This window comes from Gossypium arboreum, chromosome 10, assembly GCF_025698485.1.
Source record: "Gossypium arboreum isolate Shixiya-1 chromosome 10, ASM2569848v2, whole genome shotgun sequence".
In the NCBI taxonomy this organism is placed as follows: Eukaryota; Viridiplantae; Streptophyta; class Magnoliopsida; order Malvales; family Malvaceae; genus Gossypium; species Gossypium arboreum.
Window position 1 is genome coordinate 10,262,790 of NC_069079.1, and position 6,000 is coordinate 10,268,789.

The window sequence follows — 6,000 nt, forward strand, 5'->3', positions numbered from 1 at the left end:
AAGTTCAATCGTAAGACACATTCATTTATGCAATTGATTTTCAAGATTATCAAAATCTAAAATATTTTGAAAATTGGGAGAGATTGTTGAAACATTTTCAAGATATATATATATATATAGTATTCTAATAGTTGCAAATGAAAGGTTATAAATAACCAAAAGTTATAACGCTTGATTATTAATCAGGAGTTATTACTATTCAAAAGTGATGAGTTATGCCTTTTGTTATTGTACTTGATTATTAACAAATAGATATATGATTATTCAATATCTAATGAATAGTTATGTTCTAGAGGTGACTATCCAAATAGACATCTATTGGATAGTTATGTCTCTAAAAAGAGACGTCAGAATTTCTATAAATAGGAGACAAATGTCATTTGCAAAACATACTAAGACACATCCAAAACATTAGAAACAAAAGTTTTTTTATTCTCCCCATCTTCTAATATTAAAAGATTATTTTATAAAGAATTGTTACAGAAATTATTTATAGAATTTGATACTCTTGCCTTCTCTCAATGTTCAATGAATTGTTTTTGTCAGTGCAAAACATAGACAGTTACTGGATTTCATATCCTCGAGGTTCATTTATCAATAATTTTTTATACACCAAATTATAAGTGAATAAATATAACCTTAAAAAAATGATATGATTATATATCTTAAAACTATCTACCAATTATTTTCTGATAAGTTTATTTTTATTATTACGCACCAATAACTTCTCATATTTAATATAATTTTATATTTTAATTCAAGAAAAGAAAACTTTGACCAATCGTTTCAAGAATAACATACCCACTAAGTAAAGAAGTTTCAACATTGGAATGATGAGCTAAAAATAACAATAATTTGGTTAGAATCCAAATTAAAACCAAATTTCAACAAATTACTCACATGCAACTTTTTTTAATTGTAAAGGACAAAAGGCCAACAAGGTCTAGTTTGTTGTCATTATCAATGAGCCCTTTCCTTTTTCTTTTTGATTATTTGATCAATCATGGCACCACATATCATTAATTTTATTACAAAACATGCGTTTGTTTGTTAATGACGTGATGATCAATGATGATAAGGAATCGCATTTTCATAGGTTTTATTATTGTTCCGAGGGTTGCCCACCAAATTTCAACACCCCTATTGTTCATCTATTTCAAAAATGTGCACCATTAGGTTTTTTTTTTTTTTTACACTTTTCAGAGCTATCATTTATATTTATTTTAGGGTTTATCAAAATTAAAACTTTTAAAATTTATGATTATTTTTTCAATAATATTATTCTTATAATTTGATCTCAAATTTTTCTTTAAGAATGTAATATATTTTATCCTTATACTTATTGATTATCATTGTATTTGACTTTATATGTTTAAATTTTTAAATTTATTTCATATCATATTTTACATAACATCATTCAAAATATATCATTATTTTACAAATTTAAATATTATCAAAATAAAAATTAAATCATAATTAAATTATTTATATAATATTCTAAAAATATGTATTGCAAATTAAGACTTCTTGCTTGTCAATTTTTCATTTTTAAATTTTTTTTATTCTTATAAATCTAGCATAATAAGTCCGGGATGAAGACAAAAAAATTATGCAAAGACCAAATAAAATTAAAAAGGGTTAAATATAAAATTAGTAACTGAACTTGTCCACTTCTCTCAGATTGGTACCTGTGATTTTTTTGTCCCATATTGGTATCCTGACTTTTTTTCCATCCACTCGTTTGGTACCGGAGCCTAATAGCGTTAAGATTTTACTGACATGGCAACTCTGGCCACTCATGCACCGCTATGTGTCGCACTCCCAAGACCCTTTTGACCCGTGTTGACCCTACTCATTTGAAAAAAAGAATTAAAAAATTATTTATTAAAATAAAAAAAAACTAAATGTTTTCCATCTGTTACTGAATCGATTGGAACAAAAATCTTTTTGATTGCTTAAGAAACCTTTTGGATAATCCTTGAACATCAAAAGCCATATCTAATTTTATTTTATTGACATTGAATCCTTTCACCAGTCCTGTTTCCATCCTTCAACATTTGTGCGAGAAAGCTTTTCAGTTCCATCTTTCAGCGATCAGAAAAACCCTTTCGATTACCTAACCATCTAAAAAATTCTTCACTATCTCACTGAAAGAAGCATAGTTTCATCGTCGATTAGTCAGCCTTTTCAATTACTCAGCCATTTGTGGTATTCGAATCAAGACTGTCCTATTTTAGCATCGATTACAAGTATTTGACTCAACCTTTCTGGGTTTTTTCTTCATTATTGATTACACAACATAACTTTTTGTTGATTGGATTACTATTTTTACCTATATAGAAAGCATTTTTCATCATCGATGTGCATTTTATTGTGTGCTTTTTTAAAAGTAGAAACTTTTTATTTTTGACTCATTCTCAGAAAGTGACAATTTTTTTATTGGGAACATTCGGTTTTCTGGTTTAAAGAATATTTAACTTTTTTTTTATTATAACTGATTTAGATATTTTATTGACAACTTTTTGTTTTGTTTTTTGTTGTTTAGATATTTTATTTGTATTATAACTAATTTCTATTTTTTTTCGTTGACATTTGTGTGTATGCAGAGAAGTCCATACTGAAGCAAATTTATTTCAAGGGTTAAACCAATTGAGGCTGAAAGATCAGTCTATTATGTATGTTATGCATATTATTGTTTTATGTTTGTTATGTTTATTACTGTTTATAATATGTATGTATATCATGTATGTATATTACAGTTTATATTATGTATGTGCAGTGTTTTATTATGTCTTGAGATAAATGTTTGGTGCATATACATTTGGCTGGAACTTTTGTCACAAACCCTTGTGCAGGCTATATAGGAGGGGAAGTGCTGCAATGGGATTTTGACCTAGATTTTTTGTGTTATTACACTTTGTGTGAGATGGTAGTGGAAGCTGGGTATAGAGCTATGAGGAACTTTGTATATTGTGACGGTAGGATAGATTTTAGAGGTGAGCATGGGCTGGGCAGGGCCATGTCATGCCAGGCTCGACTAAAAATTTAGGCTCGTTTGCTAGGCCCGAGCTCGGCCAAAAAAATAGGCCTAAAATTTTGCCCAAGCTGGACCTAGCCCGCCCATATTAATTTTTATATTATTTTATATAATTTTAAAAATATATAATATATCAAAATACTAAAAACATCAAAATAAATATTTCCCAACAAATTGAAAGTAAATTTTAAAAATATGTATACTTAAATAATACTAAGATAGATGAAACTTAACAAGAAATTGTCTCTAAAATAATAACAAATTTAACAAATGTCTTTAGAATAATAACAAAATTAACAATAAAATAAGTTTTATACAATACCCAAACAATAACAACAAAATAGTAGCAATATAATAGTAAAATGGTAGTAAAATAGGGAGAAAATAACAAGAAAATAATATTAAAAAATCAATTTTTTTGTCAATTAGTGAATTCGGGCTGGGCCCGGGCCAAAAATGCCTTACTCGAGGCCCGACCCATTTTTTAAAGGAGCCTTATTTTTTTGTCTAAGTTCATTTTTTGGGCCTATATTTTTGTCCAAACCCTCCCACATTTCGGGCGGGCCTTCGGGCCAGGCCGGGTTGCCCGACCCATGCTCACCTCTAATTTTAGTAACGGACTTAGTGTTTGTTATGATAATTCATCATTCATAGCAATGATTAGCCATATTAGAAAAATAAGGTCCATACATGTATATGTTGAACACAAGGTAGACATACCTAATGTTGTTGTTGATACCATGTTGCTGCTTGCCTTTAGGGAAAGGCAAGTAAATATTAGGGTTGGGAAACCAAATTGTAATGAAGATTTAAGTTTTAATGAGAGAGTTAATGTAACATCCCTCACCCGTATCCGTCACCGGATTAAGGTTACGAGGCATTACTGACCAAAGTACATCCCAGAACAGTCATAATTCACATGCTTTATAACTCCACCATTCGAATCATATATGTATACTTCTCATTTATGACATTCGAATAATCTAAGTACAAGATAACTTATTATTTTACAAATTATATGCGCGTACTTCAAAATATGCAAACATATATCATTTCATTTCATATAGCAAATATGTACCAATATGTCTATTTCATTTGTCAAATATTAACGTACCATTTCTTAACTCAGACCAACTAATATTTAAACTCATATGCAACCTTAGTGTACTCAATTACCAAACCAAATTACATATATCTAACCTTTCATCTTACTATTTATTCGGCTATCTAATTAACCTATCATTATGACATTTGTTTACCTAACCACAGCAAAGCATATCATGGATATGTATATAAATATTCTACCTAGCATATGCCAAATATATCATCAACTTAACCTTCTTAGCTACCCAAATAAACTGACCAAAACATTCAAGTAGAATATTCATTGTCTTCCTTAACCTTTCGTACCTAATCAGTCAACCACAACCTAATCAATTGAATACATATTCGGTCATTCATGACAACATTCAATACATAATATAATTATATAATTATGCTATATACCATATCAAATACTTATCCTTATGAGTCCAAAGCCTTGGCCGAATATATATATACACATTATTTATCATTTCTAAACCAAATTACCCATGCAAGCATGCCATTTCAAACGGACACAAAAACCACATTCCTTAATCAAATCTTCATAGCCTAACTTAGTCCACACATGTCCAATACCACAATTTTAACATTAACATATAATGGAACACTTAATGACATGATTTAAACACCACTGTCGAATCATAAATAGCTTATAACCATCACCTATATTTCATCACATGACCGGATATATAATTTAGATTATAAACAATTTTCAAATCAATTCATGTTTCAAATTATGCATCTCAATAATAAGTCATTAACAATCTGTAACCCAAACACATTCAACAACCACATGTATCAAGCTTTCTAAATGAACTAATCATAAGCCATATATATATCATTACATCATACAGAATTCATATACTAAGCATACCACACACATATACTATGACCAAAATTATTTAAACATTAGATCATTAGCATTAAGATCAAGCCATTTTCGCATGGCTAAATATATACCACTTTTAAGTCCAACCAAAACAACATGCCATAGGTTCAAAGTTCAAACTTTTAAAATATCGAAACAACGACTGATAGTGTGACAGATTTCTTTGACAATCCCCGAGCTCGTAACTAGCTTCCAAAATCTATAAAACAATGAATGTACACACACAGAGTAAGCTTGAATAGCTTAGTAAGTCATAAGCAAATAAATCATTTCAACAACATATATAATTCAATTAAACTAGGCTGAATCAAGCAATCTTAACCACATATACATTTATCATGCTTGTAAATTCATATAATCATGTAAACACTTTACTTGCCTTTACTTCTATGAACATTTAAACCTTACTCGTACCTGAGCCATTTGGTTCAATTTCACATTCAATCTCATCTTAACATTGCCCGTTGAATCATTCGAAAACAATAAGGATACTCAGATAGCTCGAAAACTCGTACAATGCCAACGTCCCAAACGAGGTCTTACATGTAATCAAATATCGATGTCACTGTCCCAGACAGGGTCTTACACGAAATCATATACGATGCCAACGTCCCAGACATGGTCTTACACGTAAATCTCAAATCAATGCCAACGTCCCAGATGTGGTCTTATTCAAAATCACATATCGGAATCCTGTGTCGACATATGTATCCTAACTATTCTTATGGCTCGTACGAGACTTTTGAACGTTGTAATTCGATAGTTACTTTTTCCATACTTATATCAATTCGGCATACACATATGTAGTTATTAAAATTCAATTTGGCACAGTTAAATACATTTTCATATGAATTTAACAACAATTATTTACTTATGAACTTACCTCGTACGGAGACAAATAGACCGGAATGACTATTCGACAACTTTAGATTTCCCTCGATCCAATTCCGATTTCCTCTTTTCTTGATCT